This window comes from Carlito syrichta, unplaced genomic scaffold (assembly GCF_000164805.1).
Source record: "Carlito syrichta isolate Samal-C Ts95f unplaced genomic scaffold, Tarsius_syrichta-2.0.1 Scaffold309727, whole genome shotgun sequence".
In the NCBI taxonomy this organism is placed as follows: domain Eukaryota; kingdom Metazoa; phylum Chordata; class Mammalia; order Primates; family Tarsiidae; genus Carlito; species Carlito syrichta.
Window position 1 is genome coordinate 306279 of NW_007253823.1, and position 27741 is coordinate 334019.

Here is a 27741-nt window from a genome sequence, read left to right on the forward strand (position 1 = left end):
TAAACGATGAGTTTTAGGGATACAACTCCATCATAAGTCAAGAAGCGCCTGACCAATATTTTAGTATTTTACTACAAGTCTAAAAGAGCAGCATTGGGTGATAATAAACAGGTGCTAGAGGACCAAATCTAAAAAATCAATCTTCAAAATGAATAAAAACAAGGTGACTATTTCTAATTAAAGAGAATAGTGCTACATTTTACCTGCCCCTACCCCTGTTTTCTTTCTGAACCATTGTAGAAGGATGGAAATTCTTAATGATCTCCCATGGTAGGGACAACACATGCAAGACAGGCTACAGTTAGAGTCGAATGCGTTTTTCAGGCTGGGAAAAGATCACAGGCTGATGTTATGTGGGAGGCAGAACCAGGACTAGCTCAGTTTGTGAAGAAAGGTAGCACTACCATTCAAGAAAAGCCAGAAGAGAATTCCAGCCTCTTCCGATGTTCTACATGGGCAGTAACATTCCACAAAAGCCAGGAACACAGAGCCCTAAAGTCTGCAGTATCCATGCAGGAAAAGGAACAAAGTATTAAATGCCGCGAGAGAAGTAAATTGGTGTTGCTGACTATGGTCCCTGTGGATTTATCAGTAGCTCAATGCAGTCTACTTAATGTTGGATTGTATATGTTATGTATTTCCTGTAAGTTAAACCTCTTAGCATAACCTTCCAGCAGAACTATATGTCCTATAATTCACATATTTCGGAGTGTGCAAAGTAGCAAGAGTTGAATATGCCACCCAGCAATATTCCAGGAAACTAATTACCGGAGGGAATTCATGAAAGATTGCATAGATTACTGTGCCTCAACAATAAAGTAATGAGACTGGTTTCCACGAGGCATACATAAAAATCACATCTATCTAGTATGTATTGATTTATGCACACATTGTAGAAGATCTATGCAAATCCTACCTGGCTCAATTCTTTCTCTTCTGCAAAACCTTCCCTACCAACACAGTTGAACACCATATTTCTCTTCTCTGCACTTATTTTACATGTCACTCATTTAGAACCTAGTATTTATGCTGCTATTGCTAGTTATCTTGTTATGCTTGTGTGTATTACCCATTCAAAACCACCTTTTCCATAAATATGAAAACTGTATTAGTTATCTATTACTGCATAACGAATTACTCCCAGATTTAGCAGCTTAAAACCAACATACATTATCTCACACAGTTCTTGAGGATCAAGGAGTGGTTTAGATGGGTAGTTCCGACTCGTGCATCTCAAAGGATTTGAGTCAAGCTGTCGGTCAGGGCCCTAGTCTCTTGTAAGCCTTTACCTGGGCTGGTTATTACACTTCCAAGCAAACGCATGTGACTATTGGCAAGTTTTAGCTCCTCACTGGTTGTTGGCTGGAGTCCCTAGTTCTTCATCATTTTGGGGCAGTTGTGCTGCTCAGAACAAGGCAGCTGAACTCACCCAGAGAAAGCTGCTGAGAGAGAGAGAGACAGACAGACAGAGAGAAACAGAGATGTCCAGAGAAAGAAAGATAGATAGAGAGAGAGAGAGAGAGAGAGAGAGAGAGAGAGAGATAGAGAGATAGAGAAATAGATGGGGGGAGAGAGAGAGAGAGAGTGCTAAGTAGGAAACCATGGTGTATTATATAACCTAATCTTAGAAATGACAATAGCATCACTTTTACATATTCTTTTGGCCACACAGTCCAGGTTGGAAGAGGCTACACAACTTTATGAATGCAGATGGCAGGGATCATTGGAAACCATCTTAGGGATCAGTTACCACAAACACTGTACTTTGTTTCTTTTCACCACTCCCCCTTTCAGGGATTCTAACATGATGCCTTGCCTGGAATAAGGAATCAATAAATATTTGCTAAATTTTTTATTACCCTCCATTTTTACAAAATATGTTGTTTATTCTTATATTTTTTCACCAGCTGTCATTGCATTTAAACACATTGGTAATATCAATGTTTCTCTTAGTCTGTTTGTTAACAGAGCAACAGTTAGAAGTAAAATGTTATAGGTGCATTTCTATCATAAACAAATACATGTGACTTTCAGTTAAATTATTTGTTATAGTTTGTTTTTTTCTCAATATTTATTCATACAGAAATATTTATTACCATTCATTAGTTTCCAGGAACGGGAAACCACAATAAACTTTGACGAATAGTATGGGAAGAGAAGCAAAGAGTCATGTGAATCATGAATCTGAGAATACTTTTCCTTATAACATTCAGCACAATTTAAAGATATACAATGAATGATAGAAACAGATCTATAAATATACTAGCATTTCAAGGAAATTTAAACTATGCTTCTACAAGATTATGATAGTGTTGAGGTACCAAAAAATCATAACAATTGAATGTAAAATGTTTTCCTAGTAGAAAATGTAGATATGAGCTCCCATGTGCACTATTATAAGAAAAGGGAACAAAATGAACATATAGTATTAACAGATATCACTGATAATCTACCTACCTTCTAACTATTCACCTCGTTTTTCTTAAGAGATCCTGATATTGTTCCAATTTCTATTCCTCCTACAAAGTTTTCAGTCTCAAGAATTATACTAATAAATATTTTTTGGTGATCAGTTCAAATCATCATTTTTTTTTTTTTTTTGAGTTGGAGTCTCATTCTGTTGCCCAGACTGGAGTGCAGTGGCCACTCCTGACCACCACAGCCTCGACCTGCTGGGGTCGGGCAATTCTTCCGCCTCAGCCTTCCAAGTAGCTGGAATTACAGGCACGTGCTACCACATCCGGTTAATTTTTTGATTGATTGTAGAGATGAGGTCTCACCAATTTGCCCACGCGGGTGACCCGCAGGCTCAGGCAATCCACTCACCTCAGCCTCCCAAGGCGCGGGATTACAGGCTGAGCCACTAAGCCTGGCGAATCATCATTTTGACATTTAACTTGAGTATTTCATAAATATCGTGACAAAGTTAGTCCTAGGGGAAAAAAATGGAATTATGTGGAAATGTCTATTACCCTCACCATTTTCAGTGGGTTGAATGCTGGTTCCAAAAAAAGATATATCGATGTATTAATTTTTGGAACTTGTGAGTGTGATCTTACTTGGAAAACAAGTCTTTGTCGATGTAACAACTACTTTCAATATATTGAGATGAGGTTATTGCAAATTATTAGGTGGCCCCAAATCCAGTGCAAGTGGTTTTATGAGAGACACACGTAGAGACACACAGAAAAAAAAAGGAGAAGGCTATATGAAGATGAAGATATAGATTGGTTATGAGGCCATGGAAAACAAGGAGCTCCTGGAGCCACAAAGACGTTAGAAGAGTCAAGGAAGGATACTTTTCTAAAGCCTTCAGAAGAGAACACAACTCTGCCAAAAGCAGGAATTTGCCAGTTTCAGATTTCTGGCCTTCAGAGTAATGAGAGAATAAATTTCTATGCTTTAAGCTACCAAGTGTGTGGTAATTTGTTTCAGCATCCCTAGGAAACTAATATATCCTCCAGTCTCAATAGTATCCCAACTCTAATTTACATGTTCTTTTTGCAAACGTCCCAGCCTTTCTGATGCCAACACCAGGAGATGCCAACATCCATACTAACTCTTCCAGATGCCAATACCTGTACTATCCCTTCTAGTGTCAACACCTGCACTAACTCTTCCCAGTGCCAACACTTGCACTAAATAGTCTCAGTGCCAACACCTGCACTAACCCTTCCCAGTACAAACAACTGCACCACTCAGGATTCTCTTCTCAAACAGGGGGTAAGCCTACTCAGCAAGCTAATTTATTTATTTATTATTTTTATTTTTTCATCCTTTTTTAGTTGAAGTCTCACTCTCTTGCCCAGGCTGAGATGCAGTGGCATGCTCACAGCCACTACAGCCTTGAACTGCTAGGTTCAAGTGATCCTTCCGCCTCACCTTCCAAGTAGCTGGAATTACAGGGGCGCGCAACCATGCCCAGCTAACTCTCTTGATTTGTTGTAGAGATGAGGTCTTATCAAGTTGCCCAGGCTGGTCTCAAAACCCTGGTCTCAGGCAATCTTCTAGACTCGGCTTCCCGAAGTGCGGGGATTATCGGCTTGAACCATTGTGCCCAGTCAGCAAGCTAATTTAAATAACCGATTAATGGGTGATTAACTGGTTTATTACCATGTGCTATGATTTGAATGTGTCTCCCAAAAAATCTGTGGTTGAAAACTCGATCTGCAATGCAATAGTGTTAGAAGGGCCCAATAAAGGGTGATGGTGTTGTGAGCGTTCATGAGGGCTAACTCAGGTCATTATTGCTAGAGTGGGTTGTTATAAACCTAGTCCAGTTCCTGGTGCCTCGCATATGTGCTTTCCTGTCTTTCTATCTTCTTTTATTGGAGGATGTTGCACAAAGGCCCTCCCCAGATGCCAGAACCATACTCATGTAACTCCCAGGCAGTGAGAAATAAGTTGCTTTCCCTTATAAATTGCCTGATCTGTAGTATCCTAAGATACCATGTTAACCTTTACAGATAACATAACTATAAATAAGATCTTTCTAAGTGTTTTTTTCATTATATTATTAGGCTATAGGAGCAGGTCAGTATTTAATAAAACTCCACTCTCACCACTTAATAATCTCTCATTTAATGCATAGGCTCCGTTGCTGGTATTGAATGTTGAGTAAACTGCAAAAGATAAATGAAAGCAAATATTTTAGTAACAAAAAAAAAAATATTGTCTGTGAAGAAGTTGTGACAAGAGTAGAAAATGAAAAAAATATGGTAGATCCTGATTGGAAACGTTCAGAATTGTGCTTTCCAGACTGTGGTTCAAAGCCAATTGGTCCATAAAATGTTCTCCAGGGAAAGCATTATCTGGTCAAATAAGCTACTGTATAAAACTCTATTTTGAAAGGAAACATGAATATTCAATTCCAAATGTTATATTATTTAAATACAGGGAGAAAAAAAGAAGGTGTAGAAGTAGAGATGAGGTGGGGAGAAAAAGAAAGAAAGACTAAAGAAGAGAATCTTAGTGATCATTCAAGTATACATACTACCAGTTACTAATTTAGTTGGAGTTATAGAGACAAGTAGAAGAACTTTAGAGTAATACAGAAAAACATATTTTCAACCCACCTATTTGCTAGCCAAGTAATCTTCAATAAATTACTTAGCAGTTTTACTTTCTTGATATGTAAAGTAGGGAAATGATGCCTACCAGGTTATCTTGTGTTTATTTGGTATAAATCATATGGAACTTCCTACAAGCAATATATCCTGTATTCAAGGTCCTCAATTAATGCTGCTACTATTATTTGTCTTTATGGTTATTATGATGGTCAGTGGCTGGGGCTATAATAGCCAACATCTATGCTGCTCTCCATCCCAACCACTAAAGTGCAATTGTAGGGAGATTAAAGTTTGAAGTCAAACATAATTGATCTCAGAAAAGATGGCAAAATAGAGTTATTAGTTTAACTAAGGGAGACTCTAAGAAATCTGAAAATATGCATTAGCATATCTAAAGAATGTATCAATTCATCAGAAAGGGCATGGGACAGCCTTGAAAGCCTAGAAAAAGGAGAAACATAAAAATGAACTTGGCACTAATGTCCAGGGAGAACCACAGTCAAGATTCTCAAGGATTCTGGTGACTGAGCAAAGTCAGCCAGATAGTTGAGATGACTGGGGAGTCATAGTCGCTTAACTTAAAATGGCTCCATCCTTTTGACACAAATTGTCCTGAATCATAAAAGTTTGAATTAAGCTACCAGCCTATCTTAGCTTAGTGCTATAAAATACTGGATGTATTTGATTCCCTATAGTGGGGTTGAATAGTGTTTCGGCAAAATTCATGTCTACCTGGAACCTGTGAATATGATCTTATGGAAAGATGGTCTTTACAAATGTGATCAAATTAAGATGAGGTTATAACGGACTAGGGTAGGCCTTACCTTCAGGATAACCGGGGTCTTTACAAGGAAAGGGAAATTTGGTCACAGGACCACACAGCAAGAACACAGTGTAATGACAGTGTAATGATGCAGGCCGAGATTAGAGTGATGAATCTACAAGCTAAGGAATATCAAAGATTGCCAAACACCAGAAACCTGAAAGAGATAAGGAAAGCATCCCATAGAGCCTTCAGAGAGAGCATGGCCCTGCCTACACCTTGATTTTAAATTTCTAGATTCTATACCTGTGAGAAAATAAATTTATCTCGTTTCAAGTCACCCAATATTTAGTAAATTCTTACGGTATTCCTAGGAAACTGAGCATTCCCCTTTGTTTTGACATGGTGGCTACAAAGCAATTTTCTGGTTAAAATTTAATAGCCAAAGTAGGCAAACATATATATATGTAACAACAGTGCTTAAATATACATGAATTTGAGAATTTCTATCCCTATGACTATCATTCTATATTTACAAAGTGGCATTATAGCTTTTATCCATCAACTTTATGAACTTACTGAATTCAGTCTACCACCGAAAGATAAATCTACATTTATAGGATAAGGACAATATGAGCTTTCTGAATGACCTATCTGTGGCAAGAGATAACGAATAAAACTCCTCTAAGTTTTGTTGTGTTTCTCTTGTTGATTCCAGTTCTCTGTTTGACAACATTATACCTTCATCATATATTTGTTGGCAGAGCAGCAAAGAATTTTTCTTCATCAGAAGACTAGAAAAGTGAGGAAGAATAAGTAAGTTTGAAGTTATGTTCATAGAAACTCCTCAAACTGAAATGCAATTGGAAAAAAATTGAAAAGAATATGTCAGCACACTGGGATGATTATAAAAGATGTGGCATATGTATATTATAATACTGGAAAAAGAAGAAAGAGAACAGAGCAGTAGAAACACTTGAAGTAATAATGGCTGACATTTTTTCAAAATTAATGACAGATATCCATCCACAGATTGGTAGTCTTAGATCACCAATTAAGATAAATATAAAAAATGTGCATGCAGGCATACCAAATACAAACTGCAAACATACAAGGACACAGAGAAAATCTTGATAGAGGCCAGAGTGGGGTGGAATCTTACCTATGAAGAGATAAGAATTATAGCAGAAAAGAGATTGGGTTTTTTTTTAATCATGAAGGCAAGAAGACAGTAGAGTAAAATATTAAAGTGTTGAAGGAAGCAAAACTACCAACCTAAAATTCTGTATTGAGTAGAAGTATCCTTCAACAGGAAAGAGGAAATAAGTCTTTTCACATAAAAACTGAGGGAATTAATCACCAGGAGAGCTATCTTGCAAGACATGTTTTAAAAAGTTCTTCAAGGAGAAGAAAGATGAAGTTCAGATATACATTAGAGAAGAAATAAATGAAGATAACATATATTTTTTAATTTTCATTTTTCATATTTGATCTAAAAGTAATAATAGTAAAAATGTGTTGGATGATGATAGCATTGCATAGATGAAATGAATGATAGTAATTTTTTAAGGGATGGGGGAGGCGTTTGGTAAACTCTCCTGTAAGTTACTTGCACTAACTGGGAAACAGCATAGTGTTATTCAAACATGACTTAAATTAGTTGTTAAACGTATATTTAAAACTCCAGGGAAATGACTCAACAAAAGTTAAAAAGATGTATAATCATTAGAAAATGAAATAATATGAAATGCTCGATTAAAACCAGATACAGTACAAAAAGAGAGGGAAAAGACAAAGAACTAGTGCAACAAATAGAAACAGTTGTAAATACACTAGCTATTAAACTATCAATAATAACATTAGATATGAATTCTGTACGTCAATCACAAGAAAGAGATTGTCAAAGTAATTTTTTAAAAGACCCAGCTGTACTTGTCTACAAAACACTTAGTTCAAATAGAGAGAGATTAAATGTAAATGAATGTAGAAAGTTATATCATGTTAACAGTTAATCAAAAAATAGGTAAAGTAGTTGCATTAAATCCAACTTCAGAGCAAAGAAAATTATCAGGAATAAAGAGAGCATGATGTAATGGAAACAGTCTCAATTCTCTCAAAGAAAATATTATAATTCATACAGTATATTCACCAAACAACAGAGCATCAAAATACATCAGGAGAAAAAACAGCTAGAAGTGCAAGGAGAAATAGATAAATCTATTACAGGCAACTTCAACACACTACATTCAGTAATTGGTAGATTAAGCAGGCAGAAAATCAGGGGAGCATAGTTGAACTGAATGGATAGTTAATTAACTTGATCTAATAGGTATTTATAGAGATTCCATCCTATAACACTTGTATATTATTTCATGCGAGCTGGAAAATACATATAAGAATACACACGGACAATACACCAAGATAGACATTTTAGGTTGTAAATTTCAAAGACTAGAAGTCATACAAAAATGTATTCTCTGCCTCTTGTAAGTAAACTAGAAATTAGTAACAGACAGAAAGTTGAAAACATTCAAAACATTTGAAGATTAAACAAAACACTTCCACATAACACAGGTACCAAAGGAAAAGTGTCAAGAGAAATGTTAAAATATTTTAATTAAATTAAAATGAAAATATCACATCAAAATTTGTGGGATTCAGGAAAAGTTGTTTATAGGGAAATATATAGCATTAAATGCATATATAAAAGAGAAGAAAGATAGAAAAACATTAAACTATATTTTTTCTTTAGGAAATTAGAAATAGAAGAGCAAATTAAACTTAAAGTGAGCAGGGAAAAAAAATGGGAAAAAAATGAAACAAGTCATTGAAATTGAAAACAGAAAAAACAATGGAGAAAACCAACATATTCAAAATTTAGTTCCTTGAAAATGTCAATAAAATTGCTAAATTTTGTTTTAGTCCTTCTGAGAAACCCAAATTGTGCCTCTCAGATCTATGTTAAAGCCCGAACTCCAAGTCCTTCAGTATAGAAACTTATTTAAAAACAGGGATGTTGTAAATGTAATTAAGTCAAGATCATACTTGAATAGAGTAGGCCCCAATAAAATAAGATTGGTATCCTTATGAAAAGAAAAAATTAGCACACAGACACAGCCATGCATAGGGAGAATGCTATGGCGAGACTGGAGTTAGGCTACTACAAACCAAGGAACTACCAGAAGCTATATCTATCTATATCCACACAAAAACCTGTAAATGGATGTTTATGATTGCCTGAACTTGGAAGCAACCCAAGTATCCTTGACTAGGTGAATAAATAAACTGTGATACATCCAAAAATTGAATATTATTCAGTAATAAAAATAAATGAGATTTCAAACCAAAAAAAAAACATAGAGGAAAGTTAAATGCATATTGCTAAGTAAAAGAAACCAGTCTAAAAAGACTACATTTTGCATGATTTCAATTCTATGACATTTCGATAAAGGCAAAATTATAGGAACAGTGAGTAATCAGTGATTGTCAAGAGTTTGGCAGAATGATGTTGAATATGTAAAGCACAAGGGATTTTTGGGGGGGAGTGAAACTTTTTCTGTGATACTAAGAATGGTGGATACATGATATTATTGTGCACTGGTCACTACCCATAGAACTTTACAAAGAATGACTCTTCACGTGTGAAAACAACAACAGCAGCAATAAAAATTAGGAGATTGGGTTGTTATATGACAGAACCTCAAAATCTTGGGGGATAGGGAAGGTAATAACCTAAGTAGCTGGAAAGAGTGGATTCCATGACTGGAGAAAAATGAAAGTCTAGCACTATCCTCCATTGGAGAAAGTTATTTTCCACGAAAGTACAGGTTAACAATTCTAATACTGCTACACATGTATACTGTAATTGAACAATTATGTAAATGAATAGGATTGATGGGAGTCAGATTTCTCATGTTCAAGTTGAAGTTTACAGATAAGTGAGAGAAGTGGGCTAGAATAATCTGTGTGGTATTTGATAAGAGTTGAATACATCAGGATGAACTCATATATAGCTTAATATTGATACAGATCTTTTTTTCTGCCTGCTCCCATCTAAGGTCCATCCATTTTTTCAAGTCCCAATTCTCCATCCACTTAATCTACAATTATTTGCCTAAATGCTCAAGCACTAATTGAATTCCTGCTGCACTTATAGCTTGAAGCAATCATCCTGGAAATTGCAATGCATTATGAGGTATTATATTATCTAGCAATATTTTAATTTTTAGAAATTATATTACTTTTTTTGCTAATTGTATATTCCCTGAAGATTAGAACCAAGTACTATTTTGATCTAGACTCCATTACCCAATAAGATGGCAAATATATATATCAAACAATAAAGGAATACTTTCTGATTTATGAGTAATACTGTGATCTACTCATTGAAGAAATAATTTATGAATAATGACATTTTATATAGGTTGACTTTATATAAAAACCATGGTTAAAAACGTTTTGATAAGTTCCCTAACAAAATGTTTTCGTTCTTAATTATTTTAGCAAAGGTCATCATTATACTTGACCATTTTCTCACCATTTTAACATACACAATTTTATCTTATAAATGAGATGCTCCACTTAACAAACATGCTTCTTTTTGATGAACAAATTACATATTCACAAAATCAACTATGTACTAAAACATAAATAAAATCTTAATAAATTTTACAGATTCAACTTTATATGAGTTACATTCTTTGCATATATATTCATTATGTAATAAAATTAGATCAACCATAAAGTGATCGCTGTAGTAAAAACATTCATATCTATGATTGTCGGGTTTCAGAAATGGTTATTTTTAAAATAGTCTTTCTACTGAAAACAACCAGAAACAATGGAAAAGGAATAATTTTCATAAAGGCAGCACAAATATTAAGAAATTTCAACCCATAATCTGAAAGAGAATAAAAGCACAAACGAGAGAATAAAGAATTAAACTCACGTAACCATGAGGACATTTGCCCATTCATACTGAACCTTTGTGGAAGGACTCCAAAAGCCCAGGTACCACCAAGGAGAGGATTTTGATTAGAAAGGCTACCACTTTAATTTGTGATATTAAAGACTACATTGTCATAGTGAGATGAACCTGAAGTAAACATTCCATCTCTTTGCCAGAAGAGGGAAGAAATCCATCCCTGAGTAACTGTAAACACCTGCAACCTTCATGGTGTTATTGAGCTTAATTTGTCTCATCAAGACTGTCACACAATTATCTTCATGTAGCTTAAAGTGATCCTGAGTTGTTAGTGCCAATGAGCACTGCTAGGAAATAAATGCATTTCCTCTCTGAAGAATAGCACCTCTATTTTGGCCCTCTAAGAACACTTACAAGTAATTTGTATGGTAATAAACTCTAATGGTGAAAAATAATCAGGCACACATACAAGAAAATCACAGCATGTGTGAGATCCTGCAGGAAAACAGAAAAAAAATAAACAGACTGAAAGACAGGTCAGACAATCATTATCAGGACACAGACTGTTAAAAACACAAAATAACGTTTTTGAAAAAAGGCTTCCTCTATTATTAGGGAGGAACAAAGGACAAACTGAAAGGTATCAAAATGTAACAGCAAATTATTTTTTTAAAATATATACCATATTAAAAGAAAACTAGAAATATAGAAGTAAAAATTTCAGTAACTGAAACTGAAAACTCAGTGAATGAATGTGACAGCAGATCAGTCATAAAAGAAGACAGAATTAGTAAACTGGAAGCTGAACCAGATGAATTCTGAAAGTAGTACAGAGAGAAAAAAGGTGGAAAACACAATAGAGAGGCTAAGAAATATAGAAGAAAACTTGGGTGGTCTAAAATACATTTAATTTGAGTTCTAGGAGAAAAGAGAGAAAATGTTGCAAAATACTTAAAGAGAAAATAGTTGAACATTCAACAGATTCCAACAAAACATCCAAACAAATTCCAAGTATGTTAAATAAATATAAATCTAAACTTGTGTATTTCAGTGAAATTGCAGAAAATAAAAACAAAGAGGAAAACCGCCAAAATCAGATGGAGAAAAGTGATGGTGAGAATCAGATTGATATTGACTTCTCAAAAGCAAGTGATGATGATCATGCAAATATTAATCCCATATAACTTGATAGTACATAAAAGTTTTGAAAGAAGTAAATAGAGACTTGTATGATATAAAAATTTCGATTCATCCAGATAGTATAACAGTTGAATTCAAATACTTGGAAAAACATATCCTTGAAATGTATAAAGAAAGAATATGCAAAGACTATACTTTCAGGGATCATTTCTTTAGTTACTAGAGAAGTTTCTGAGAATGTGTGGAGCACCAGAAACCAAAAGGAAGAGGAGATACAGTGTTCTCTCCTGAGTGTGAAGAGGGTTCTGTTTTTTTGCATGTATCATAAATTTATTCATTTTCATTGCTGAATAACATTTTATTATATTAATACTACACATATCAGTGAACTGTAAAGTGTTTTTTCATTAATACATATATTTTTTTTATTAATCAATATTTTTTATTATGGTTTTGTGGGGTACAGTTAAGGGTTAGGTGTACAATTACATTTCATTCAGGCACCCTGTTGATAAGAGGTGTTTTCTCATCCCCAGACAGATATTTGCTACTGTTAATCCCATTCCCCTCCCCCCATAGTTTCTTAGTACCATCAATCATTTTCTTATAGTATTACATTGGATGTTCAAGGTTCATTATATGAGTGAGAACATGTGATACTCGGATCTTTGTTTCTGTGAGAGGTCACTCAGTATTATAGACTCTAGTTCCATCCAGGTTGCTGCGAAATTCATGATTTTGTTCTTTTTTATGGCTGCGTAGTATTCCATCGTGTATATGTACCACATTATTTTAATCCAGTCCTCTTTTGATGGGCAGCATGGATGTTTCCAGGTTCTTGCTATTGTGAACAACGCTGCGATAAACATATGTGTGCAGGTATCTTTTTTATAGAGTGATTTGTGTTCTTCAGGGTATGTTCCCAGTAGGGGGATTGCAGGGTCATATGGAAGGTCTATTTTTAGAGCTTTTAGGATTCGCCACACTGCTTTCCACAGAGGTTGCACTAGTTTACACTAGTTACAGTATAGAAGTGTTCCCTTTTCGCCACACCCTCTCCAGCAGCTGTTATTTTTTGAGTAGTTGATAATTGCCATTCTGACTAGAGTTAGGTGGTATCTCAGTGTGGTTTTGATTTGCGTCTCCCTGATGATTAGTGAGGTTGAGCATTTCTTCATATGTTTATTGGCTGCTCGGATGTCTTTTGTGAAGTGTCTGTTCATATCTTTTGCCCATTTTATAATGGGGTTGTTTGTTTTCTTCTTTTCAGCACGTTTCAGTTCCTTGTAGATCCAGGATGTCAAGCCTTTGTCAGACCTAGAGTTGGCAAATACTTTTTCCCAGTCTGTAGGCTGTCTCCCTGCTCTCTTGATGGTTTCTTTGACTTTGCAGAAGCTTGTCAGTTTAATAAGGTCCCACTTGACTATCTTCTCTCTTATGACCTGTGGGTTTCAGGTTTTGTTCAGGAATTGGATGCCAGTTCTGATTTCCATGAGGGTATTTCCTTCCGTTTCTAAGGTTCTTATGGTTTGAGGTTTTACATTTAGGCCTCTGATCCATTTGGAGTTAATCTTTGTGCATGGGGATAGATGGAGGTCCTGTTTCAATCTTCTGCATGTGGACAGCCAGTTTTCCCAGCATCATTTACTGAATAGGTTCTTCTCTCCCTAGTGGTGGGTGGTGGGGATTTTGTTGAAGATGAGTTGGTTGAGAAATTGAGGTTTTGTTTCTGGAATCTCAATTCTATTCCACTGATCTATATGCCTGTTCCTATACCAATACCAAGCTGTTTTGATGATTGTAGCTTTATAGTAAAGTTTGAAGTCTGGTATTGTGATGCCACCTGCTTTGTTTTTTTTGCTGATGATTGTTCTGGCTATTCTTGGACGTTTGTGTTTCAATATGAATTCTTGTGCTGTTTTTTCTAGGTCTGAGAAGAATGTTGTTGGTAATTTAATGGGTGCATTGAATTTGTAGATTGCCTTAGGTAAGATGGACATTTCCACAATGTTGATTCTTCCAATCCATGAGCATGGGATATTTTTCCACTTGTTCATGTCATCTTTGATTTCTTTGAGCAGTGTTTTGTAATTTTCATTGTAAAGGTCTTTCACGTATCTGGTTAGGAAGATGCCAAGGTATTTCATTTTTTTTGTGGCTATTGTGAATGGAATTGTGCTTCTTATTTGGGTTTCTGTTTATTATTGGTGTAAAGAAATGTGATTGTCTTTTGCACATTTATTTTATATCCTGAGACTTTGCCAAAGGCCTTTATCGGTGTAAGGTTTTGACAGATTCTCTTGGGTTTTCAAGGTACACAATCATATCATCTGCATAGAGAGATAACTTGACTTCCTCTTTTCCTATTTGAATACCTCTGATTGCCTCCTCTTCTCTGATTGCTCTAGCCAGGACTTCCAATACTATGTTGAACAGGAGGTGTGAGAGTGGGTATCCTTGTCTAGTTCCAGTTTTCAGGGGAATTGGTTCCAATTTTTGTCCATTTAGGAGTATGCTGGCTGTGGGTTTCTCATAGATGGATTTTACTATTTTGCGGTATGTTCCCTGTATGCCTAGATATTCGAGGGTTTTTATCAAGAAGGGGTGCTGGATTTTATCAAAAGCTTTTTCTGCATCTAATGATATGATCATGTGGCTTTTGTTTTGACATCTGTTGATGTATTTAATTACATTTATGGTTTTACGAATGTTGAACCAGCCTTGCATCCCAGGAATGAAACCTACTTGGTCATGGTGGATGATTTTTGAGATGTATTGCTGAATCCAGTTTGCTGGGATCTTGTTGAGAATTTTAGCATCTATGTTCATCAAAGATATTTGCCTGTAGTTCTCTTTCTTTGTTGGATCTTTACCTGGCACGGGTATCAATGTGATGTTGGCTTTGTAAAATGATTTGAGGAGAATTTCATCTTTTTCAATCGCCTGGAATACCTTCAGTAGGATTGGTATCAGCTCCTCCTTAAATGTCTTGTAGAATTCTGCTGGAAAGCCATCTGGACCAGGGCTTTTTTTTGTAGGAAGTTTTCTTATTATGTAATCAATTTCCTTGATTGTTATTGGTCTATTTAGAGTCTCAATTTCTTCTTGTTCCAACCTAGATAGGTTGTGTGATGTCAGAAAGCCCTCCATTTCCTTAAGGTTTTCAAGTTTGTTTCCATACAAGTGTATGTAGTAGTCTCTAATGATCTTTTGTATTTCTTCAGGGTCAGATGTGACTTCATCTTTTGTGTTTCTGATTGTGCTTATTTGGTTTTTTTCTCGTTTTTTCTTGGTCAGTCTAGCTAGAGGACCATTGATCTTGTTTATCCTTTTGAAGAACCAGCTTTTTGTTTCATTGATGTTTTGTATTATCTTTTTGTCATCTATGTCCTGGATTTGGGCTTTTATTTTGGTGATCTGGATTCTTCTGCTGAAATTAGAAGCTTTTTCAGCTTCTTTAGGTGGCTTGTTAGATTGTGAATTTCTGTTCCTTTCATTTTCTTCATGTGTGTTTGTAGGGATATAAATTCCCCTCTTACTACAGCTTTCAGGGCATCCCAGAGATTTTGGTAAGATGTTTCTTCATTTTCATTTGTTTCCAGGTATCTTTTGATCTCTGTTTTGATTTTGTCATTGACCCAGGAGTTGTTTAGCATCATGCTGTTTAGTGTCCATGTCTTTGTGGGTTTTGGGGGGACTTTGTTGGTGTCAATGTTTATTTTTATTCCACTGTGGTCCGAGAAGGTGCATGGTAGAATTTCAGTCCTTTTAAATTTGCTTATGCTTGATTTATGGTGAGTATGTGGTCGATCTTAGAATATGTTCCATGTGGTGATGAGTAGAATGTGTATTCTGTGGTCTTTGGATGGAGTGTTCTGTAGGTATCATTTAAGTCCATTTGGTCCAAAGTCACATTGAGGTTCCGGATCTCCTTGCTGATTATTTGTCCTGATAATCTCTCGAGGGTTGTGAGTGGGTTATTAAAGTCCCCAGCTATGATAGTGCTAGAGTCAATATCTTTCTTTAGTTTTCCAAGAAGTTGCTTTATGAAAGTTGGCGCACCTATGTTGGGTGCATATATGTTTAGGATAGATATTTCTTGTTGATGGATTAAGCCTTTTATCATTATGTAGTGGCCTTCTGTATCTTTTTTGATTTTGAATCGCTTGAAGGGTATTTTGTCTGAAATTAAGATCGCTACTCCTCCTTTCTTTTGTATTCCATTTGCCTGAAAGTTTGTTTCCCATCCTCTTACTTTGAGTCTGTGGGTGTCCTTTCTAGTGAGGTGAGTCTCTTGAAGGCAATAGATTGTTGCCTGATGATATTTTATCCATTTTGCCATTCTATGTCTTTTCAGTGGTGCATTGAGTCCGTTCACATTTAGGCTAATAATTGAGATGCAAGAGTTGATCCCTGTCATAAGGTTCTTACAGAGCTGCTGTCTTTCTTTGGGTTTTGAAGTTGGCTCATGTGTGTTTTTAATCTTTTGCCTGTACTCTTGTGAAGAATGCTGTTGTTCTTTTTTCTTTTTCTTCTGTGTTCAGTACATTCTTAAGTGTTACTTGTAGAGATGGTCTGGTGGCAGCATATGTTCTTAGGGATTGGATATCTGGAAAAGATTTCAATTCTCCCTCACTAATGAAGCTTAGTTTGGCTGGGTAGCTTATTCCTGGCTGAAATTGTTTCTCTTTTAGAACTTTGAAGATAGGGCTCCAGGCTCTCCTGGCCTGAAGGGTTTCTGTGGATAAATCTGCTGCTATTCTAATTGGTTTTCCCTGGTAGATAGTCTGGTCTTTTTCTCTTGCTGCCTTTAGGATTTTTCCTTTTATAGCTACTTTGTTTAGGTGAATTATTATGTGTCTGGGAGTTGGTCTTCTCATTTGTTGTCTTGCAGGGGTTCTCTGAATCTCTTGTGTTTGAATTTTTTCATCCTTAATGAGATGAGGGAAGTTTTCTTGAATGATTTCATGAAAGTTTGTTCCAGTGTGGCTTCTGTTTCTCTCTCTGCCCCAGGAAGCCCATTACTCTTAGGTTTGGTCTCTTGAAGTGATCATTCATCTCTTGCAGGTTTTGTTCTGTCTTTTTGAGTTTCTTTTCTAGGCTTTTGACAGTTTGGGTTAGTTCTGTGTTTTGGTCTTTGAGCTCTGAGACTCTTCTGCTTGGCTGATTCTGCTTTCCATGTTTATTAGTCTGTTGTTAATTTCCATCACAGTATTCTTTACTGCTGTCATTTCTGACATCAGCTCCTTCCTATTTTCGTCTTGTCTTTCCTCAATTTTTTAAATTCTCTCCATTAAGGTCTTGATGTCTGGGTTTGTTGCATGTAACCAGTCATTCTGGGGGCTCTTCGTGGTTTGTGTTCCAGAATCTGTTTTCTCAGGGTCTGATTTCCCAGGGGTCTGTGTGAGACCTATATTCTTCTTTTGGTTTTTCTTCATTTGTGCAGTTTTTCCCCCTCCCTACTTTTTCCTTCCCTCCATGTCACCATCTTCTTTAATTCTGTTATTCAGGGGTAAAAGGATTGGTTTTACTTCTGTTTGTTCAATCTCCTATTCTTTATGTATGCCCTCTTACTTTGTTCAATTCTGGAGTTGCACTGTAGGTTGGAGGTGGTCCTTTTTGCAGTTTTGAGATTTACTTAAGGGGGGAACTGTGATTCAAAATCTATCTGCAGGTCCTGGTATTCACTGACAGGTGTGTGGATATGTGGAACCCACTTCCCACTGCCCTGGAATCTGTCCACGCAGTGGGGCTGGAGGTTTACTCCCTAAAATAAAATGTGGTTAGCAGAGGGGAGAGAATGGAGCAGATAGTGGGTTGAAGAGGGGAGTGGAGAGATAGAGGAGTAAGGGGGGAAACAAATGAGTGTGCCAACGAATAGAGAGAGAGGCCTATACTGAAACAGATAAAAACAACAGACCACAGCTATAGACAAACCAACTCTCATACAAAAAATAAAAAATAAAAATAAAACATATAGTGATGCTAACATACAAGCTAACCAACCACCTTATTAGTGTGCTGTTTCTCTATACAAAGATATGGTTTACAGAGAGAAGAAAAGGAAAAGGAAAAAAGAAAAAAGGGAACAATACAGTAGAAATAGATTAAGTCATTAAACTAATAGAATCAATGAAGCACACTCTGAGACATTTCGTTTAAGTTCAATGTCCTTTCAGGTCTGATTTCTAGTTTTCTTTTCAAGCTGGTAAATTTGTTTGCAGTTAGGGTCAGTTGCTCCTGGTCTGCTGTGAAGGACAGTTCAGATTTCCCTCTGTTCAGCACTCTGGTCTATGCCTTTATCAAGCTTGTTTCTCCCGTTTCGGTGTTGTTACCTTGAATTGCCAGCAGGTGGCAATTGTCAGCTGCTCACCCCAGAGGGGGTGGGGCTGGACAGGAACAAGATGGCCGCCAGGACGTCTCGGTTGCAGGAGAGGTGGCAGGGATCCCAGCAGATCTTCCCTGAAGGGGTTTGAAGTGGATCGCCTCCAGTCCGGGTGGTGCAATGTGCTACGGCTGTCACGGAGGCCGCGGCGCTGGCAGGGGTTGTGGCTGTGGTGGCGGTGGCACCATTTGTGCCACAGTGACTGTCCAGTCTGTTGCAATGCCCCAGCGGTGGCAACGGCCAAGCTCCATATGAAGAGCAGGCTGTGATGTTGGGTTCTGCAGCCCCCCGGGGTGAGAGTCAGAGACCCACTGCAGATCTCTTTTGCAGAGGGCTTCACAGACCGGGTTGCCCTGTTTCCATCTTGCCACTTCTCTCCGAAGAACGTTCTTAATTTTACTTCCCTGCCACTGCTATTTGCTACTGATAATTATTCTTTTCTTCCTTTGGGAGAGTAAGAAGGAGAGGAGGTAGCCAGCCTGAGTGGTTTCTGTTTACTTTTTTTTAAAACTGCAAAACAGAAATAAACCATAATCAGTGTGGGATATTTTAACATACATCTCAGTAATTGACAGAATAGGCAAAACAATCAGTAAGCTTATAGAATACGTGAATACACGCACAGAAAAGCATAGTCACAATGACAGAAGAATATACATTTCTTTCTAGCACATCTGAACCACTTAACAAAAATTAATTCTGCACTAGATTATAAAATAAATATCACCAAATATAGAGGATTTATATCATAGTATAATGTTCTCTCATCACAAAACAGTTAAGCTAGAGATAATAAAATGAATTTTTAAAATCATATAATAATAAATTAAAAATTCTTTGTGGGAGTACTCATTAATCACAAATTTTAAAAATATTTAGAAAGTACTTTTATCTAAATTTTATCTAATCCTTATAAATGCCACTAAAGTCATATTTAGAAAAAAAAATTGTAATGTAATATGTCACAAAGGGAAAAGCCTGAAAATTAATAAGCTAAGGATCCATATTAATAAGTTAGAAGAAAGATAACAAATAAAGCCAAGAAAGTAGACTGAGGAAAAACTTTATAAAGGCAGAAATTAATAAACAAAATACTATAGAAACCTTCAATACAACAAAGATTTTATTCTTGGATATTGTTAATGAGGTGTCTAAGTATGAAGAAATTAAATTAGGAAAAAAAGGTATGAACAAACAGTATCAGTAATGAAAGAGTGGATGTAACTGCTAATGCTATACAGATTAAGACAATAGAATCTTATAAAAAAGTTATCCAATAAACATGAAAGTTTAGATACATATAAAAATGTAATGTACCAAAAGTGACTGAAAAAGAAATGAAAACACCTTATAGTCCAGGAGATTGAATAAGTAATTTTTTCAAAGAAAGCAGTAATTCAATATGTATCTATCTATCAGTAAGTTCTAGAAAATATGTAGAAAAAAAGAAATATGTCTATATTCGCTATCTTACATACACTTTCAGGGAGGGAAGGAGTGAGACAGAGGAAAATGGCCCAATTAATGACATCAGGCCAACAGTTCTTCAAATTAGATATCATAATACTTCACTTGCCACAAAAAGCTGATTCTCTCAATTTGGCTTTCCAGCATGCATTATGTTTAAGACTAAGTTCAACATACTCTCAAAATTATTATTTTCTTATTGATATTCAAAAAGCTATCTTCATATTGATGACATATTTTCTGCTGTAGTATCTTAAGGGTGGCTACAGAAAAAGAAAAAATGAAAAGTTGTCATTTTAAGAAACATCTGTTGCTAGCAACTCCAAATATGGCAGTAGTTGACATTTAAAATTTCCATACTCATTAAACTCCTTAAAAAATATGCATCGTAGTAGTCTCTATAAAAGGATAAAAAAGATTTCTTTTATAATATTGCTCTATATATCACAACTCTTCCCAGTTTTTAAAAGATACCTCAGAAAGTTTGCGAAAATATATTTAAATGTCTTCACAAAATAAGCTAACAGAAAAATAAATGTTACATATACTTAAATTTTTAAATAAACATTTTTCTATATGAATCTAGGACTATTGAAGTAGTTCAAATTAAGTAACTTAATACAACCTCAGAGAATTTTAAAATGAAAAAAATGTTCATTTTTTGGCTGTCTATTGAGTTCTTCACTTTTGGTGTACACAATTTGAAAAGTAGGATCTGAAGAACAGTCAAAGAAAGGTTGTTATTGGAGCTAGGGAGACATTGGAGGATCAACTCGTGATACTTCTTCAGTCCAAATACTCAGTAAAGCTTAACAGACATTTATAAAATGTTTGGTATAACTAGACTTCTTGTGAAAACTCCTAAGAGAATTCATATGTGTTGGTTCAGCTGGGATAACACAGGCTGTGTAGAGGTTAGGAAACAAAGGCAAATGGACTGAAGAGGAGTTCCACACCTACTCACAGAAACAGAGGTACCTTGATGTCATCAGAGTTCCTGAATCTTAGGTGAGGTTGTCGGACTTGCAAAAGCCATGAAATTGGGGTGGTAGAATTGTTTAAGGCAATTTGTATTCATTATTTTTATTGTGGTGAAATATATGCAACAATATCACCATCTTAATGATTTTAATTGTTCAATTTAGCAGCATTGCATTACATTCATAATGTTTTGTCACCATCACTACCCATCTTCAGAATTCTTTTCAAGTTAAACTGAAATCCTATCATTGTTAAATAATGACTTCTCATTCCCCCCCCTTCCCTGTCCCCTGTAAACAACCCCATGTTTCCTTCTATAAGTCTTATACTTTTAGGTTTTACATTTAGGTCTCTGATCCATTTTGAGTGAATTTTTGTATATGGCATTAGGTAAGACTGCAACTTCATTCTATTATGTTCCGATATTCATTTATTCAACACTGATGTTTGAAGACCGTCCTTTACCTCATTGAATGATCATGGCCTCCTTGTCAAAAACCATTTGGCCATATATATGATGATTTATTTCTGGGCTCTCTCTATTCTATTTCACCTATCGATATGTCTGTCTTTATACCAGGACTATACTGCTTTATTTATTGTGACTTTGTAGTAAATTTTGAAGTCAGGAAGTTTGAATCCTCAACTTTTTTTAGTATTTTTTTTTTTCAAGATTGTTTTGGCTATTTTGGCTAGTCATTGGAGATTCCATATGAATTTTAGATGAGATTTTCTATTTCTGTAAAAAAAAAAAAAAGCCACAGGGATTTTGAAAGGAATTTCATTGTATCTGTACATTGCTTTGTGTAGTATTGAAATCTGAACAATATTAAGTCTTCCCATCTATGAGAATGGGGTGTGCTTACATTTATTTGTCTTTTTAATTTTTTTTAGCAATGTTTTGTAGTATTTATTGTACAAGTGACATGGTCTGAATGCATGCCCTCAAAATCCATATGTTGAAACTCTAATTCCTAATGTGATGGTATTAGGAGGTCAGGCTTTTGGGAGGTGATTATATCATAAGAATGGAGCATTTATAGGTATAATTTGTGCCCTTATAAGTGACTAAAGAGACCAAAATTCTCTCCTTTTACCATGTGAAATGTAAAAGAAGACTCCTTCCATGAATCAAGAAGCTGGCCCTTGCCAGAGAGACTCTGTCTTGATCCTGAATTTCCCTGCCTCCTGAACAGTAAGAAATAAATGTTTGTTTTCTAATAGCTACCTAGTTCATAGTATTTTGTTATAGTGCCTGAAATGACTAAGACAAGTCTTTTGCCTCCTTGGGTAATTCCTAAGCATTTTATTATTTTTTGTGATACTGTAAATGGAATTATTATAGAAATTTTCTTTCCAGATTTCTTATTATTAGCATATAGAAACACAAGTGATTTTTGTGTGTTAACTTTATATTCTGCTGCTTTGCTGAATTTATTTGTTAGTTCAAATTTTAGAGAATTTTTAGTGTTCGACTTACACGATCTGAAAACAGAGATAAGTTTACTTCTACCTTTTCAATTTGGATGCCTTTTATTTCTTTTTACTTTCCTAATTGTTCTGACTAAAACTTTCAGTACTTTAATAAATAGAGGTGGTAAAAACAGGCATCCTTGCCTTGTTCCTGTTCTTAGAGAAAAAACTTTTACTCTTTCACCATTGAGCATGATGTTTGCTGTAGGCTTTTTATATATGACTATTATGTTGAGATAATTTTATTTTATTCAGAGTTTGTTTAGTTTTTGTATCATTAATTGGTGTTGCATTTTGTCAAATGAGTTTTCTGCATTAACTGAGATGATTATATGTATTTTTTCTTCATTATGACAATGTGATAACAATATTGACCAATTTTCACATGTTAAAACATTCTTTCATTCCAGAAATAATTCTACTTGGTCGTAGTATATAATCTTTTTTAATATACTGCTGAATTCAGTATTCTAGTGTTTTATTAAGGTTTTTACATCAATATCCACTAGGGATACTGGTCTGTAGTTTTCTCTTTGTAACATCTTTGTCTAGCTTCATAGAATTAGTTAGAAAGGCTTTTCTCCTCTTGAATTTTTTTTTCTTGAAAATTAGCATTCTTCTCTAAATGTTTGGTAGAAACCACCAGTGAAGACATACTGTCAAGGTTTTTCCTTATCAGAAGATTTTTCTTACGACTTATTCAGTCTTTTCAATCGTTATAAGTGTATTTAGGTTTTCTATTTCTTCGTGATTTAACCTTGGTGGACCTTATGTTTCTAGGAATTTATCCATTTCCTCTAGGTTATAAAATTTGTTGGCATATAATTGTTCATAATACTCTCATATAACCTTTTTATTTCTATAGAATCAATAGTAATATTCCATTTTCATTTCAGATTTTAGCAGTTTGAGTTCTACTCTTTTTTTCAATTTTATTGATCATGTCAAAGAACCCAGCTTTTGGTTTCATTGATACTTTCTATGGTTCTCTGTTTTATTTATCTACATTCTAACCATTATTGTTTCCTTTCTTCTGCTAGCTTTTTGTTTATCTTGTTTTTCTTTTCCCTAGTTCCTTAAGTTGTAAAGTTGGGTTATTGAATTAAGATATTTCTCAATTTATAATGTAGGCATTTATAGCTATAAATTTCACCCTTGGATCTGATTTTATTGCATACTTTTGTTATATTGTATTTATGTTTTTGTTTATCTCTAAATATTGTTAAAATTTCCCTTGTCATTATTATTTTTTATTCATTTAAGAGTGTGTTGACTATTTTCTACAAATTTGCAAATTTTCCAGGTCTCTTTTACTTAGTGATTTCAAACTTCATCTTGCTGTGGCCTGAGAAGATATTTTTTGTGATATCTATCTTTTAAAACCTATAGAGACTTAACTTGTGGCCCGGCATATGGTATATCCTGAAAAATGTCATATGTTCACTTTAGAGGAATTGTTGAGTAGAGTGTAAAATATATGTCAGTTAGATTTTGTTGGTGTATTGTGTTATTCAGGTCATCTATTTCCTTAGTTATTTTCTCACTGGTCTATACATTATGAAGACTGTGACACTGAAGTCTTCAACTATTATTTTAGAACTATTTCTTCCCTCCATTCTGTCAGTCTTTGTTTTATATATTTTGGTCTGTTATTAGGTGTGCAAATGCTTATAATTGTTGTATCTTCTAACACTTTTAAAACTTCTATTAACATTTAATGTTCCTCTTGGTCTCATATAATTTTTTTATTTAAAGTATATTTTATATCCTCTCTTTTGGTTATTCTGCATGGAATGTCTTTTCCCATCCTTTTGCTTTTCATCTGTTTGTATCTTTGGATAAAGTGAGTCTTTGGGAGGCAACATATAGTTGAACCACGGTTTTTTTAAAAATGTATTCTGCCAATCTCTGTCTTTTCATTGAAAACTTTAAATTATTTTTATTTCTATAGTAAAAAATTATAAATGGGGGTTAGGGAGGGTGAAATGTGAGGAATACATGACAACACAAAGGGTAACTGGTCCATTTCCCAGAGGAGTGAGGACCAGTTAGAAGCCCAAACTTACCTTCACGCAGGCTACTTATGCAATGAATCCTCACTTGTACCACACAACTCAATAATTAGAAAATAAATTATAAAACGATTATTTATATTTAAAGAGTTGCCAATAAAGAAAAACTTACTTCTGTCATTTTATTTGTTTTCTACACATCTTACAGTTTTTTTGTTTCCCATTTCCTGTATTACTGTGTTTAATTTTTTCGAAAGGAAATATTTAAAGTTATTTTTCATTTTCTTTTGTATATACAAAATAGTGTTCTCTAGCTATTTTCTTTGTGATTATCATAGTGATTTCATTTAACATACTAAAGCTATATCACTCCAGCCTAAACTTATACCAGCTTAACTTCAATAACATACAAAACATTACTTCTTTAACATCTTGATCTTCACCCTTTTTGATTGTCCATGCTACAAAATTACATCTTTATACATTGTGTGCCCCAAACATAAACTGATAAAATGCATTAGCTTTTTGAATTATGTAGAAAACAAAATATGGATTTATAAAGGTTATAATAATACTAGCTTTCAGAAAAGAATTGCTCTTAAATTATGTAGAAAACAAAGAGTGGCATTACAGACCATTGTTATAATAATACTAGCATTACTAATTGCCCACATATTACTTTTATTGAGATCTTTATTTCTTCATATGGCTTTGAGTTACTTACTGTCTAGTGTCCTTTTGTTCTACCATGTGGGATTCCCTTAAGTATGTATTAAAGAAAAGGTCTAGTGGAAAAAACAAACAAAAAACTACCTAGTTTTTGTTTATCTGGAAATATCTTAATTCCTCCCTCACTTTTCAAAGACAATTTTACTGGATACGAGATTTTTCACTGACAGTTGTTTTTTGTTTGTTTGTTTGTTTGTTGGGGTTTGGTTTGTTTGTTTTTCTATTAGAATTTTAAATATATTGACCTGTTGTATTATAGCTTCCAAAGCTTCTAATGAGAAATCACATAATCTTTTTTTCATTATTATAAAGATATGGGGTACAATTCAGGTACCTTTGTTGATAGGTATGCCCCTCCCTCCCCTAGCAGTTTCTTTCAACTGCCAATCCCAACACTCTCTCCGACAGTTTTTTACTACTGCCAATCATTTTCTTATAGTATTATAATTGTTCAAGGTCCACTTATGAGTGAGAACATATGGTACTCTGTTCTTTGTTTCTGTGATAGATCACTGAGCATGGTCAACGCCAAATCCATCCAATTTGCTGCGATGTCCATATGTTTGTCCTTATTTATGGCTGCATAATATTCCATTGTGTATATGTACCACATTTTTTTTTTATCCAGTCCAGTTTCAGTGGGCAACATGGTTGGTTCCATGTTTATGCTATTGTGAATAGAGCTGCAACAAACATACATGTGCAGGTATCTTTTTTGTAGAATGATTTGAGTTCCTCTGGGAATATTTCCAAAAGAGGAATTGCTGGGTCACACGAATGGTCAACTTCTAGTTCTTTCAGAAATCGCCACACTGTCTTCCAAAGAGGTTGCACTAGTTTGCATTCCAATCAGCAGTGTAGAAGCATTCCTTTTTCTTCACATCCTTGCCAGCATCTGTTGTTTCTTTTATTAATGATGGCCATTCTAACTGAGGTTAGGTGGTATCTCAATGTGGTTTTGATTAGCATTTCTCTGATGATGAATGAGTTTGAGTAACTTTTCTTGTGTCTGTTGGCTGCCCGTACATCTTCTTTTGAGAAATGTCTATTCATGTCTTTTGCCCCCTTTTTAATGGGGCTGTTTTTTCGGGGGTTTTTTTGTTTTGTTTTTCCTTTCATCACTTTGAGTTCCTTGTAGATCCTAGATGTTAGGCCTTTGCAAGATGTCAGATATACAGATAGCAAAATGTTTTTTTTTCTATTCTGTGGGCTGTCTCCCTGCTCTCTTGATGGTTTCTTTTACTTTGCAGGAACTTGTTAGTTTGACGAGGTTCCAATGCCTATCTTATTTCTTAAGGTATGGGCATTTAGGGTTCTGAATAGGAATTGGTTGCCAGGTCAATTTCCATGAGGGCGTCTCCTGCATTTTCTAAGAGTCCTATAGTTTGAGCTTTTACGTTTAGGTCTTTGATCCATTTGGAGTTAATTTTTGTGTATGGTGATAGATAGGGGTCCTGTTTCAATCTTCTACATGTGATCAGCCAGTTTTCCCAGCACCATTTACTGAATAGGTTTTCTTCTCCCCAGTGGTTGTTGTTGGAGGCTTTGTCAAAAATGAGTTGGTTGAGAAATTGCATCTTTGCTTCTGGAATCTATTTCCTGTTCCATTAGTCTATGTGCTTGTTCTTGTACGAATTTTGATTACTGTAGCTTTACAGCAAAGTTTGAAGTCTGGAAGTGCAATACCTCCTGCTTTGTTTCTTTTGCTAAGGATTGTTTTGGCTATTTGTGGTTGTTTATGTTTCCATATGAATTACTGATTGTCATTTTCAGGTCTGAGAAGAGTGATGTTGGTAACTTAATGAATAGTGTGTTGAATATGTAGATTGTCTTTGGTAGGATGAACATTTTAACAATGTTGATTATTCCTATCCATGAGCATGGAATATTTTTCCATTTGTTTGTGTCTTCCTGGATTTCTTTGAGCAGTGTTTTGTAGTTTTCATTGTAAAGTTCTTTCACTTCTCTGGTTAGGAAGATGGCAAGGTATTTCATTTTTTGTGTGGCTATCGTGAAAAGGATTGTGCTTTTAATTTGGGTCTCTGCCTACTTGTTATTGGTATATAGGAATGCAACTGTCTTTTGCACACTTATTTTGTATCCCGAGACTTTGCCAAAGTCCTTTATCAGTGCAAGCTGGTTTTTGACAGATTCTCTGGGATTTTCAAGGTATAGGATCATATCGTCAGCAAAGAAGGATAGCTTGACTTCCTTCTTTGGATAACCCTGATTTACTTCTCTTGTCTAATTGCCTGAGCTAAGACATCCAACGCAATGTTGAACAAGATGGTTGAGAGTGAGCAGCCTTGTCTCATTCCAATTTGGGGGGAAATGTTTCCAGTTTCTGTCCATTTACCTGAGGATTTATCATAGATGGCACTTACTATTTTGAGGCATGTTCCTTCTTTACCTTGGTGTTTGAGGGTTTTAATCAAGAAGGGATGCTGGATTTTATCAAAAGTTTTTCCTGCTTCTAATGATATAATCATGTGGTTCTTGTTTTTACATCTGTTGATGTATTTAATTACACTTATGGTCTTACGAATGCTGAACTAGCCCTGCATCCTGAGAATTAAGCCTATTTGGTCAAGGTGGATGATTTTTGAGATGTGTTCTTGGATCCAATTTGCTAGAATCTTGTTGAGGATTTTTGCATCTGTGTTCATAAGGAATATTGGCCTGTAGTTCTCTTTTTTGTTGGATCTTTATCCGGTTTGGATATCAGTGTGATGTTAGCTTCGTAAAATGATTTGGGGAGAATTCCATCTATCTCAATTGCCTGGAATACTTTCAATCTT

The 27741-nt window shown here is 35.2% G+C and overlaps 1 pseudogene; it reads left to right on the forward strand.

The window, feature by feature from the left end:
- The first annotated feature begins 351 nt into the window (after positions 1 to 351).
- Positions 352 to 27741, forward strand: part of LOC103270108 — a 57556-nt pseudogene continuing 30166 nt past the window's right edge.